The following is a 14,448-nucleotide window of genomic DNA, read 5'->3' as shown; positions in this document are numbered from 1 at the left end:
CAATGTTGCCTGAGAAACCACACACCCTCCCAGGGACAGGTGAAGCTAAATCTGAATTATCACACACATTTCAACCAAACACAACACAAGAAAAGAGGTTGTGAAGAAGGATCAGTTTCATAGCAGTCCTGAGTTCTCCATCTTTTAACTTCCAGCATATGAAAGCTACAAAGCAGAATCATTGTCTTACATTGCTAAGAAACTCCCAACCCCATTCCTGTTTTCTGCCCCCCCCCCCCAACGAAAGAAACATCAGGTGAGTAGAGCTCAATGCAAACCTGGCTTTTAATTAAATGTGTGACCTAGAGCAACTCAAGTCTTTACTAAGGGTCCTCCTTTCTTTACCAGTAAAGTGAGGAACCCTATGCAACTCTAACGTACATTTCTGTTCTAAATTATAAAATAGAGACACCCCCCCCAAAAAAAAGCCAGAAACTCAAAAGAGAAACAAAAGTGAAAGTGCCCGAAGGAAATACTGTAGTATATAAACGCACCAAATTCTATTTCTCACTGGAAAACGGTGGCAGCATTCTTGAATATTTAAAAAAAAATTTTTTTCTGCAACCAGGAATTTGGTTGGGAAAGAAATGTCTATCATGCCCTCTGAATGTGAATAAGATCATTGTAACACGAATCCACCTTGCTCTATGCAACTGTCTTCTGTAACAATCCACCCTGACCCAGAACAATTATTTATTTAAATTTTCTTTCTAAATAAATCCACCCACAATGAGTGGTCCAACCCCACAAAACAAAACCCGAGAGAACACCACACTAGGGTGTGTCCCGCTTTGGGGAAGAAAGAGAAAAGGGAATAGAAAGGAAAAGATTTGAACTAGATTCTGCCTGGTATTGCCACGCGGCTGTCATAAACAAGAGTCGAGACAAACTGTTTTAAAACTTAAGAAATACGGTGACCTTTAAACTATCATTTTTCCCTCGCAAGGTAACGGCGAGACTTCTCTAGAGTATAACCCGCCAGACGCCGGGAGCTAGAGCGCGAGGCTGGGGCGGACAGCTAAGTGAAGGCAGCCGGAGAAGGAGCCAAACTGACAGCTTCCCCGAGCTTTTGAGACGCTGGTGGAGCCAGGATAGGCGACCGCCACAACTAGAGGCTACGATCTGAGCCCACCGGAATCGCCGGGCTCTCTAGGGTGGAAGGATGCTCCGGGTCCGCTGGCGGAGCCTCCCTTCTCACAGCAGAGGAGGGAAAGGCGGGCGCGCACGCGCGCCAACACACACACACACACACACGCGCATACACACACACACACGTACACACACATCCTTCCCTTAGAGTTGTGTCTCGTCTCCCTTTTGTTTTTCTCCCTTCCCGGTCATGAGACCCGGAAGTTTTTTTTTTTTTAATCCTGTCTCTCTCCCATTTCCAACCCCCCCCCCATCTATCACATGGCAGAGATAGAATAAAAACAGAAAAATGGCGACGGTCACGTTGTGGCGAGCCTTGCTGCGTCATTAGATAATCCTCATGCAAATAGCGGGAAGAACAAAGGAAGGGGGGGCCCGGGACCCCCCGGGGGCGCAGGTGGGTGTGGGGCCGACCGGCCGGGCTCGGGGGTGGCGGGGCTCGCGTGGGGCCCGGCGGCCGCGGGAGGCGGGCGACCGCGCGGGACTCCGAGCACCCGTGTTGTCGTCCGTGTGCGCGCCGTGCGCCGCGGTGGAGCGCGGGCCGCTGCGCTCTGGGCCGGGGCTCGCGGCGCGCCCCAGCCGGCCCGGGGCCGCGGGAAGGCGCGGGGGCGAAAAAGAGCCGTTCCGGCCAGGCTGGCCGCGGCGCGCGCGCACTCGCACACGCAGACACCGGGCCCGGCTCCCTCGGCGCCGCGCGGGGGACAGGGGGCGGGCCGGGCGGCGACCGGGGCCGAGGGCGCGCCACTGCCCAGCGCTGGGCGCCTGCCTTGTGCCGCCTCCGGGGACCGCACGCAGTTCGCCACCTCGGGGTAGGCAGCTGGGCGCGGGGGCGGCGGCCCGGGGCCGCCCTGGGCTCTGCATTCCCGGACGGACTCGACTCGGAGGTGTTGCTGGGCTGGGTTTGTTGTTGTTAGGGTGTGTTATTTTTCCTAAGGTGGGGGCCTCGCCCATGGGCATTTCCGCGGTTTCCCCGGGGCCCGCGCCGGGCTGGGGACAGCGCAGTTTGGAGGAGGGCTCGGGGAGCCCCCCGGCGCCCGGCTCCGGGCCCCTGGAGGGGGAGCGGCACGGAGGGGCGGGGCGGGGTGTGTGTAAATGTTGCGCACTCGCTTTTCCCCCACCCCCGCCTTCTTCCAGGGTGCTGGCGTGGGTTCCTCGCCGTCCGGCGGCGACTGTAAATAGAGCCTGGATGTTGTTTACATGAAGGATCCGGCGGGAGGAGTCTGCGAGGAGGAGGCGGAGGAGGAGGAGGAGGGAGGGAGGAGAGAGGAAGACCGGAGTCCCCGCGGCGGCGGCGGTCCGGGGTGAGGGCGAGCCCGGCGCGGCGAGTGTGCCTAGGGGACCAAGCGCTACCACGAGGCCGGGACGCTGGACCCTGGGGTAGGCGGGAGAATGGGAGCGGGTGTGTGGGGCGGGAGTGTCTGTCAGAGTGGCATTTTTAGCTTGTGCCCTGCCACGCAGATTCTCTTAAGCCAGAAGGAAGGGAGTGTGGAGGGAGATCGGGGAAGCCTCGTTTTCTCCGCACGTTCGGGAACGCCTCCCCCCTTCTTTCTCCCATTCCTGGTCTTTTCCCGCTTCTCTCTGGGCTCACCTGTTTATTTCCATCAATCAGAGCTCTAGTTTTTTATGTTAGTGTGAGAGACTGTTTCTTTTATTAGAAACATTATTGGGGAGGGGGGTGTGTGGCTGTAATTTATGCTGGTCCAGGTCGGTTTTCAAGAAGGGGGAGGAGACTTGGAGGATACCCCAGCTCCTGGCCGTAGCTGACCCCACCGCCTTCCCTGCGGAATCCTTTCCCTCACTCCGCAGCCCGCACGCCAGCTGCCACCTTACTGGAGAATAACCACACCTATGCTTCTATCCGCTTTGGAGAAGAGGTGAGCTGAGAAACCAGGGAATCCCCTGTAGCTCCAGGTCTCTTAGCTAGAACCCCAACACCCTAGAATTGGCAGAAAGCGCACCTTTCACCTGCTGATTGCGTTCAGCACATCTGTCTTCAACCTCCTGGCAAGTTGTGGTCCACAGTTGTGTCGGGATTTTTCTCTTCCTTCACCCCTGTACCCTACCATTGGCAACCAACGGCTGGGCTTAGGTTGTGAAAGGGAGAGGTGGTCCCCTTGGGCCCAGTGTGCTGTGTTTTATTCCCCAGTGAGTCTTCCAATCGAAATCTGCTCACATCTTGCAGTCCCCTCTACCCTTCTCCTAAACTTAGCTCAGAAGCAGGCCTAAGCAGCCTGTCTTCTGGCTTTTTTTTTTCCCCTGGGCGGCACCCTGGCCCCTTTTGGTTTTCCAGAGCCAAACACGCCTCCCAAGCAGACGGCACACCCAGCCCCAAGTCTAACCATTCCAAAGGGAGGAGGAAACAAGGGAAGAGAAGGGACTTAAGGGTTTCTGTCTGGAATATCATAACAGTATTTCCCTCTTCAAGCCTCCTAGATATATAATCCCTGTGTTATTCTTACCAACGTGTTATTCTGTTATAACTGTGTTATTCTACCACCCTTCTTGCCCCTGGTCCTTCATAGATTATTGGAGGAAGAAGATGGATAGAGAAAGAGATGGTCACCCTTATTCTCTAGAAGGAGACATTTTTCTCCTTTCATTTGTGACATATTCAGCATGTAAAATAAGTAAATGTTTGGACGCTTATTTGAACTTGTTTTCTTCTTGGCTAATGAATAGCTGGAACTCCACAGGGAAGGAGGGGAGAAAGATGCCCCAGAGTGTCCCCTGCATTGCCAGGGAAGACCCTTCTGTAACAGCTAACAGTCTCCCTTCCATGACATCACCACCTAAGCCCTTCCAACTTTAGCTTCAGAACAGGAAGAAGGCCCAAAATAGAACTACCTTAGGAATCCAGCTCCTTTAAAAGATCAACTTTTTAAATCAGCTGCAGGAGGAACACAGTGAACTTTGACAGGGGGAGTGAGAAGGTAGAGAAAGCTGTGATGTTTGTAATTGGTTCCTTGGGGGGGAAGAGAGGGAAGATACTTTCCAGGTATTTCAGAAAGCTTTTCTCAAGATAGATTCAGGTACCCAGAGCAATGAATGATTAATAGTTTGGTTTGAGATTTATTTATTGAATTATTCATATGTTTCAGTATGTCAACAAGAATAAGCACTTTTCAGAATTAGTTAAAGAGGGGCTCCTGGAATGTGCTCTATGGTGTGTATAGCTACAAAGGTGGTTGGGGGAAGTTAGGAGGGGGCACTTGAAGAAGGCAGAGATTCTGAGGCTCAGTGACAGCTGCTCTATGTAAGTTGAGAGGCTCATTATAAACAATGACCGCAAAGTAACTTTTGCAGGGTGACAAACATCCCAGACAAAGGAGTAACAGTGTTGGGATTTTCTACCTTTGCCTTGTAGAGTCTTTGAATCTCAGTGTCTCTTTTTATGCCCTTAAATCGAAATGAGCCTTTCTCTCTTTACTAAGCAGCCCTTCCCAAAATTGTCTAGGGAAGACTGCTTAGTAAATGATCAGTCACTGAAGTACTGACGACTTAAAGGATTGGAAGTGGGGCAGAAAGCACTTGACATAAGTTGAGTGCCTGGTAGATACTGTAGAAGGACTTGCTGGTTGATGAGCAACATCTTTTGTTCTGATTGAGGTTTAAAAGAATCAAGGTACTAGAGACAGGATTGCCTTTACCTGCATTAATAGGGTAGCTGCTAGCCACATGTGCATCAGTCAGCCTCCTGAAATGGCTAAGATGAGCTGAGTTCTTAGTTTTATTTAATTTTCAAAATTCACACTAAGTCAGTTATCGGAATACTTAAATATGTTTGAAGATATATTGGGCATATGTATATCCAATTAAACTAAATATTAAGAAATATAAACACAGATTAACTACTTCTTGAAAATTTAGCATTGGAATTGGGAATTGGGCTGTAAAAATAAAATACACTCCAGATTTCAAAGACTTAGTAACAACAACGACAAAAAAGTAAATAGCTCATTAATAATTTTTATATTGATTACATGTTTAGATAATGTTTTGGATATATAAAGTTAAATTTAAATAAAGTTAATTTCACCCACTGATTTTTTTTTAGCCTTTTTAAAAGTGGCTGCCAGAAAACTTAAAATTACATATGTAGCTTATATTATGTTTTTTAAAAAATATATATTTTTATTCAACACATAGCACTTGAACATACAATGTGATATTTCAATATGTGTATACAGTGTGTTACGTTATACTTCTTTTGGACAACTCTGGTCTATAGTATTATTCCTTTTTGTCCATGGTTTAATTTCAAAAGAGGTGATTGTGTGAAATATTACTTCATATTTGTCAGCCACCTACTTTCTACTGCTATATTCCATGTAAAGATTTGGGAATTTCAAGAGAATTAAAAGTATTTCTGTATGAGACCTCCTGGTGACTGCTTGGTAGATTTCTATTTAGGAGCTGTATCCTACTAAGGGAGGGAAATAAAAAATTTGAAGGTTCTCTAGAATCTGCTAACCTTGAGGGGCTAGCAGGGGTGTCAGTAGGAAATTTTGAGTACCCATATACCTGGCCATAGCTGCTTTTGTAAAAGGCTTCTGGACATAACATAATACATCAGAAAACAGTTGTGACACCTGTAGGGGTTTTAATGATGCTACTCATTCATTACCTTCATTTACTTTCTATTTAATTTTTTCCTTTCCTTCAGTTACTTTCTGCCCCCCACATCAGGGCTCTACCAGTAGTAATTAGGCTCACAGTGTAGCTGGCTACTTTCCTCCAAAAAAGACATGAATGGCAATAGTACTGTCTTTGGGGTTTTGTTTTGTCTAATGAGATTCAGTAATGCACTGGAGGGGATTTAGAGGCCTTTTGCTACTATCCCCTCATTTTATAGATGACAAATGGTCAAGTACCTTGTAAGATCGTACAGACTGGAATTAAACATGCTTTTGTTGATAATCTGATTTAGAGGGTTCCTGAAAAAAAATGAAGAGGCTAATCAATTAGTCAAATATTTGTTGAGCTTGTACTTTGTGCAAATGTCTGAGAGTGTTTGAAGGGACATGAAGAAAACAGGTTCTGACTTTAGGAAGAGGGCTGTTGACTTCAGGAAGCAAGACATAAACAGTGTCGAAGTGTACAGCACAGCACTTGGTATGCGCAGTGCCCTGTGGTGTGTTACAAGTATAAATGTGTTTATTTTACACTTGGAGGAGTAGAAGCTGTGAGAATGGTGGATTCTGCAGAAAAGTGGAGTGTAATTGTGTTTCTGGAATGGCCTGCAGCTCTAGAATTGGAGGTCAGTGGCAAGTCTTTAGTATTGTCCCCTTTAGCTATCCAATAAGGGAATCTGAAAACCTAAGATCCAGCATTTTTAAATGGCAGTGCAGTGGTAATGAGGACATCATAGTTTTTTAGGCACGATTAATCGAGACTGTTTTGAGGTTAACTGGTGTATTTTTGACCAGTTATTCTAAAAGGGTACAATACAGAGGTGAACTCAGAATGAAACTGACTCGTGAGCAAACCGTAAAATCCAAAGTCTGGGAGGTGGGGAGAGTGCATACTAGAGCAACATCAGAAGGCTAAATAAACATGGAGTAGACAGATTAAAAAACACTTATGCTGAATTTCATGTATGAAGTTTTGGAAAAGGTCCATAAAATAGAATATATGAACTAGTTCATTTATTTGTAAATTTTTAGTCCCCTGGATCCTTTCTGGACTAAAATCCCAGTCAGCATAAGCGAAGAAAGGTCATTTCTCTCTATGTGTTACTGCAACAGTGTTTTTGTCCACATGGCTGCTAAGGTTTATAGCCTGAGACTGTTTAGAGGCCAATGTATGAAGCAGGTAAAACAGTGACACCATTCTGTAATTACTCCTAGTTAATGCTCCTCTTGAAGATTGGACGTGAATTTGCACAGGGCAGTGATCCTTGACTTTTCCTTGCTACTTTAACAATTTCATTCTCCTTAAACTAGAAAACAATCTGAGCCAGGCATGGTGGCCTGTAATCCCAGTGGCTAGGGAAGCTAAGGCAGGAGGATCGAAAGTGCAAAGCAAACCTCAGCAATTTAGCAAAGCTAAGCAACTTAGACCCTGTCTCAAAAAAAAAAAAAAAAAATCTGTAACCTCTTCATTCTAGGTTTCCCACAAATCTTTGGCACAAATTTAAAAAACTATTATATAGCAAAGTTTGCAGTAAAATGCAGGTGTACATGCTGTATACTTCTGACAAAGCAGAGGTTGACCTTTGTTTTGATTTTGTTTTGTATAACTGGGAGATGGAATCCAGGATTCCATCTCTTAACTCCTGAGCCGGGTTCCCAGGCCTTTTATATTTTATTTTGAGACAGTGTCTCCTGAGTTGTTTAGTGCCTCACTAAATTTCTGAAGCTGGTCTCAAATGTGCAATCCTCCTGCCGCAGTCTCCTGAACTGCTGAGATTACAGGCGTGCACCACCTTACCTGACTGAGAAGTTAACATTTGAGCATTTTTTGCTTACAGTACATTTTTACAGCATCACAGTGTGGTCACATTTGTACAATTATGATTTGTCATTAAATTGGGTTATGATTTTCAAATAGGGGGAAAAAAATCTCCCTTTAGTTAAAAGAACAGTAGATTTAAACAGCTATAGTTTTAAAATACTTTGACATTCCAGCAACTTGTTTCACAGTATTTCTAATTATTGAATATATAATTGATGTTTAAAGGTTTAGAATCATATGTTTCATTTTCAGTTTGTAGATAATAAGAACATCATGTGTGTTTTGAATATACATTTGTATTCCACCAAAGTTCTTTGGTATATCAACAGTACAGAAGTACTTGCTTTTCAAGCTAGTATTTGGGGCATGCATCATGAGGAAATAGCTCTATTTTATCATTTTTCTTAGAAGAGCTGCATTTAAAATCAGTTTGTTCTTTGGAGGAAAGTATTTGGCATCACTGCTTTCTCCTCCCCTTACTTTACAGGGTGCTTTCTTCCTATAGCCTGAGTACCTATGGCAACTTGTTTTTAATGAAAAAAAAAATCTTATTAAAAAAGTATATAGAAAAAGAAATGTTTCTGGTATGTTTTGTTTTTCAAAAATGTACATTTACAAAGAGTAATGTCTCAGAAGAAACAAAACTACACTTTTGAAGCATTTATTATTATTTAAAAATATTTGGAAAATATATTTTTATTCCTCTGAAGTTGCTTTTGAATTAGTCTAAGGGAATGTAAATTTAAGTATTAACAGAATAATGACAGTTTGCTTCTTATCATTATCAATGCTTAGCCTTTTTTTTTTTTTTTTCACCAATTTAGGTAGGAAAAAAATGAGAGGAAAAAATAGTTTAAAAAAGGAAATATATTTTATTTTACCAAAAATGTTCAGTAGTTGTGTGATTTAGGGCAATGGCTTAATGGAGCGAATTTCAGCTTTTCAGCTTATTACATGTTAAGTTCGCCTTTTGTCTTTCGTATTTAGAAATCCACTTGCACTAATACTCAATCTCAGCAAACCGCTGTCTCACAGCTAGTAAGTATCTCAAGGGTATTTGTTTCCATACTTCTCCAGCATCCAGTATTTCAGGGTAAGTGGGTACTGTGTCTTTTATAAAGCCGACAGAATTTATGGTCAGGAAACGTTAGGTGGTAATCTTTTTATCCTTCTTGATGAATCAAAAACTAAAATTTTATTCTAACAGTTGCAGTGTCTTGGTTCACCTAACAGATGTTTATAATTTGGGTGAAAGTACGCAGCGATTTCCAGGAACCTTACTTAGGTTGTGAGATCTAGCCTGTCGTGGTGTTTTTTTAAATCTTCATTGCCCTCTTGTGTTTCAACTCTGCATTACATCAGTTGGCTGCGACCTAGATGATGACCTCCTTAACATTTAGATATTTTTGCACTTTAGAGAATATTGTTTTTCATTTGTGTGGAGGTGGATTGTTTTATTCGATATTACTTTTGTGAAGATAAGGTCAATTTCATAGTACATACAGTTAATAGTTGAACTAGATTGACTGTACTCTTTTCTGACTTCTGCTGAACTAAAGAACTGATTCATCTATCTGACTTATTTGAAGTACAGTGCTAATATCTAATTTGCATATAATGAGTCTTTGAAATTGAGCAAATGTCTAATTGAAAACATAATTATTTTTCAAATATCTGTCAAGTTCCACTCATACTGAAATAACTTGAGACCTTATGACTGACGTGGAAAAACCCTGAGTGAATCATGGTTTTAATAAGTTGATATTCTGACTCTTGGATTCCAATTTCAGAGTCTTTTTGTACCTTTTATCAAAAGTAAGAATCATCATTGAAATGATTTCAGGGTATAAGTCAAAGGTACAGATAATTTCAAAGACAGTATGTTGATTTGGGAGGGCGGGGTACCAGGGATTGAACTCAGGGGCACTCAACCACTGAGCTACATTCCCAGCACTATTTTGTAGCTTTTTTTAGAGACAGGGTCTCACTGAGTTGCTTAGCGCCTTGCCATTACTGAGACTGGCTTTGAACTTGTGGTCCTCCTGCCTCAGCCTCCTGAATCATTGGGATTATAGGCATGCACCACTGTGCCCGGCATGTATGTTAATTTTTTAAAAAGGCATTCCAGGGCCTGGTGTTTTATCTCAGTGGTAAAACATTTGTCTAGCATGTGTGAGACACTGGGTTTGAATCTCAGCACCCTGTATAAAATAAGTGAATAAAATAAAGGTCCATCAACAACTAAAAAAAAAATATATATAGAAATTTTTTAAATAAGGGGAAAAAAGGCATTCCAAAGGCTGTCCACTTATTCTTGTACCCCTATAACTGTAATAATTGCATAAACTATAGTGAAAACACCCTACAGGTGTGCTAAATACTTATCTACCAATGTCATCAACTTGTGTATGTTCCTAGCTATGAAAGTAGGATCTTGCTTTTCTTTTTTTTTTTTTTTTTGAGACAGGATCTCACTAGGTTGCTTATAGCCTTGCTGAGGCTGGCTTTGAGCCGGCAGTCCTCCTGCCTCAGCCTCCCTGTCTGCTGGGATTAACAGGCATGCTTCACATGCCAGGCTTGAATTTCTTCTTAAATCATAAAACTGCACTAGTTCCTGCTTCATGACCTGAGTTAATGAGAAACTAATACTCATAAGCAGAAAGTAGACGTTTTCAGAAATCCTTATGTTTGAATAACTGGTATAAACTGAACATCCTGTTGGTTGAATAGGAGAGCTAGGGGTGGATGAGAGACAAAAGCAAAGAGTTCCATCTTTGACCATGGATTTGGGCCTACTATGGTTTGCCATAATTTTAGTGATATGATCTCAGGTAAGTCACCTAACCTTTCTTAGTCATTTTTGTATCTGTGAAAAGGGCGGTAATGATATCTTAGCTATTTCCATAATCCTTTTTGGATGAGTTAATGAATAATTCATTGTTAACCCTGTAGGGTTCTTGTGAAAGTCAAATGAGAAAACAGAAGTTTTATTGGGTGTTGGGAAAATATAAAGCATTATTGCCATGTTTAGGAGCAAGAACCATGTTTCATTTATCTACCTAAACATCCTGAAGAGGTCTTGGAAAATAATAGTGCCTTGGTAAATATTTATGGCATGACTGAAGTCAGGGAGCTGGAGTCTGAGTACACGCATGGAGATGTCACTGGGAAGCTTACTGCTTACTTGATGTGTTATCATTGTGAAAGCCTAATCACATGGTCGTTCATCCTCATTAATATGTATAAATCACATGTTCACCTCTCATTCTAATGTAATTCAACTGGGCCTTTTAATATTTCAGCCTCACCACTGCTGGACTCCAACCCTTTTCTTCTGCCGCCTCACGTCTTCAACCAGAAGGAGATCTTTTAATCCTTCACTTCGTGGGGAGTCTTTGAGGGAGTAATGCAGCTGCCCAGAGAGAACACTGCTGACCAGTACAGTGACTGACAGGCTGCCCTGGCTCAGTTATCACAGTGCTGATGCTGTCCATTCTAAAGGTACAGTACTGTGATAACTGAAGGATGGCAGCCATCTTGCCTTCCACCCGAGGACCCTCCTCGTGCTCAGGAAGAAAGACAGATGGTGAAAGAAGAGTGGGATGCACCATTCCTTCATTTGTTTCTCCTAAGCCATAGAGAAGGTTACCCCATCTCTCTGCTTTGTTTCATAATGTGAAAGGAAAACCACGACGTGGTAGTTTGTAATGCAGCACAGATATTGTGGTGCTGAGCAAAACGTGTATATAAGATTTTTGGAACCTTTGAATCTTCAGGAGATTTTGATATTAGGAAATACTAAATATGAATTAGTATTTTCTCGAGTGGTATTCAGAGAAATTTGTGCCATTTTATAATTGTGAAGGGTAACCTGATTAGGATAGGCTGACACTTCACTATTAAATGTTCAAAATGAAATTTGTCCTAGGCAGAAGGAAAGCTCTATTTGTCGAACTGTATTGATAATTACTGTATGAGTAAAATTCATCGTTGTGTTTAAGGAATGGATGGCAGCCTGTCATGTTCCTTTCAAGATGTTTAGAATCTCCTCTGATTGAGAAAACATTCATTGAATGACAATATTGCAATATTTTTTCAAAAAATATTGCAATATTTTTTTAAATAAAAATAAATATGTAAATTATCTTATTTCCGTCAGGTGAACAAGGACTACTCGACTGCAATACCTGACACACGTTGATTTCAGAGATATGAAACTATACATACCAAGTCCGTATATTTGCAGAAAGGCCTAGGAAATTTAGCAAAGCAGGCATCTTTAACCTGCATCCTAGTCTAGAGAATACTCCTGGAGGTAGAGGGTGGGGTTGTTAGAAAATCTCCATTCTCACATTCCTTCTGCCAGTGATCCCTCTTTCTACAGACTCCTAAAAGCACTCTACATATGAAATACCAATGAATGCATATCAAAGTACATGACTTTATGTTGGATCACAGTCCACTGCATGTAATTTCATGTAACATATTTTAGGCTCAAGCCTGAGCAGGAACCTATTGCCTCTTCTAGGCTTGTGTCTATCTAGTAGGAGTCTTAGCACCCTGTAGATGGCTGATCTGTGAAAGAACCCAGAGCACTGAGCTTGAGTACTGAGGCAGAGCCTGCTGAGGACAGGCCCTATTTGTACCTACCTATACCTTGGACGCAAGAGCCAGGGAAGGCAAGGGCATACTTGTGACTGTAATATACAGTGGACCTTTCCCCACTAGTCGAGACCACCTCTTCAGTGTCTCACATACTGGCAGTTGTATTATCAAGTCCTCCACTGGAATGGTCTGAGGAAGAAAGGGGATCTGTAGGGAGCAATCTCTGTCGTCCATTGTTCTAGTTTTCACCATCCTGGTCACTGTTCCTCTTTAGGTTCACAGTTCTCTAACCTCTCTCCTTTCCACCCAAATAGCAGCCTTTCCTGGTAGTGACCCCTTGAGCCATAACTCCTTGGCTCTGAACTGTTGTACAAACACTCTGAGCACATTGGAGCACCCAGTACCTTCACATAACCTCTCAAAACGTTTTTTTGGTAGCAGGGCTTTAACCAAGGGGTTCCTAACCACTGAGCCACATCTCCAGCCCTTTATATTTCAAGATGGGGCCTTGCTAAGTTGCTGAAGATGGACTTGAACTTGTGATCTTCATGCTTCTGCTTCTCAGTCACTAGGATTATAGGCATGCATCACCATGCCCACTTCAAAACTTCTTTAAGCCATAAACTCAGCTATGTTTTTATTAATAGAGGGGTCTAGCACCCACCTGTAATCCCAAGTACTTGGGAGGCTGAGACAGGAGAGGATCACAAGTTCTAGGCCAGCCTGGTTGACTTAGGGAAACCCTGTCTTTAATTAAAAAAAAAAAAAGTGGGGGAATGTAGCTTGCCTAGTGTGCACAAGGCCTGGGTATTCAATTCCCATTACTCCCCTCAACACACACACACACACACACACACACACACACACACACACAGTACTGCCCAGTTGTGTATTACACTGCTGCTCCTAAAATTCCTTAAGAGTTTTCTCTCTCAAACAGAGAAGGAATTTATGACAGAAGTTCTGGAAGAACTAGGAAGAGAATTCTGGGACTGGTGAATTCTCAAGTAATTTAAAACTCTCCTGATTTTTAGTGTTTTAGCAGGTGGAAAAAGTGCTTCAGGGACTAATGTGTTGTGCAGTTGTTGGCCTTAGTGGGAATTTCACCACCTTCCCTGGTCTTCCTGTTTTCTCTGTGACTAGTTTTATAAAAATTCACCTGATTTTATACTTGCTTAACCTTGACCTCAGCATCCACACCCACATCTTTTGGAAGTTGCAGAGCTCTGAGTATGTGTGTAGTTTGGAATTGCTGCTATACTTCTACAAACGGAGCTGTGCCGGCTTCCATTTCTGGTCCACAAGCTTGCCTAGGCCTAGAGGTCTTCCACATCTCTAAGGCAGTTGGTAGGTGTTAAGATGTCAGGTTTTTATCATGCTGAGTGAGAAGTGATGCAAGAGAAAGTTGATAGGGTTATTCCACTGCCTTTTTGGTTTGTGTTTGATTGATGTATTTATTGTGTTCTAGTCTAGGCACTTTGAGATTGGGAAGAGTGGATGTTAACACCATAATACCCCCCCTCAAAAGGGAAGAGGTATTATATAATGGATATTTTTATACCCACGTTCATAGCAGCATTTTTCACAGTAGTCAAGAAAATAGCAATCCAGGTGTCCCTTGATTGAATGGATAAATGAAATGTGGTGCACACATTCATTGGAATATCATCCAGCCTTAAAAAGAAAGAAAGTTCTGATACACACAACAGCATAGATGAACCACGAAGATATTAAGTAAAATGAGCCAGACAAAAGGACAAATACCATATGACTCTACTCAGAAGAGGTTCCTAGGATATTCATATTCATAGGGCCAGAAAATAGAATGACTTGCCAGGGACAGGAGGGAGAAGAGGACTGAGAGTTAGTGCTTAATGAATACAGAGATTTATTTGGGATGAATGTTGAAAAATTTCTGGAGATGGATGTGCTTAATGAATGTGCTTAATGCCCCAGAATCGTTCATGTAAAAAACAGATTTAATGTTTTATATATATTATTTAATGTTATGTATTTTTACAATAAAAATTTAATAACACTTTTGGGTCCAACAAAATTTCGTTCATTTTTTTACTCTTAAGTGGTTTTTGTGTGACAGTAAATGCTCTTTCAAGTAAGCAATTAAAATGTAATTTTATGCATATGTTCTTATGCATTTAAACTTCTCTAATCTGTAAGATCTTAGACATTTCCAGGGTTTCTGACAATGTAGCTTTAAAATTTGGTGAAACATAAAGTAAA

General features: G+C 42.5%; 1 long non-coding RNA gene across 1 annotated transcript; it reads left to right on the top strand.

Moving 5' to 3' along the window:
* The first annotated feature begins 801 nt into the window (after positions 1-801).
* Positions 802-14,245, top strand: LOC144368081 (uncharacterized). The gene is made up of 2 exons (XR_013427849.1): positions 802-1,546; positions 10,905-14,245. It is a non-coding gene; the product is annotated as an uncharacterized LOC144368081 (long non-coding RNA).
* The last annotated feature ends 203 nt before the right edge of the window (positions 14,246-14,448 follow it).

Source organism: Ictidomys tridecemlineatus, chromosome 11 (genome assembly GCF_052094955.1).
Source record: "Ictidomys tridecemlineatus isolate mIctTri1 chromosome 11, mIctTri1.hap1, whole genome shotgun sequence".
Taxonomy (NCBI): domain Eukaryota; kingdom Metazoa; phylum Chordata; class Mammalia; order Rodentia; family Sciuridae; genus Ictidomys; species Ictidomys tridecemlineatus.
Note: the sequence above shows the minus strand (reverse complement) of the source record. Positions and strands in the feature narration are given on the sequence as shown.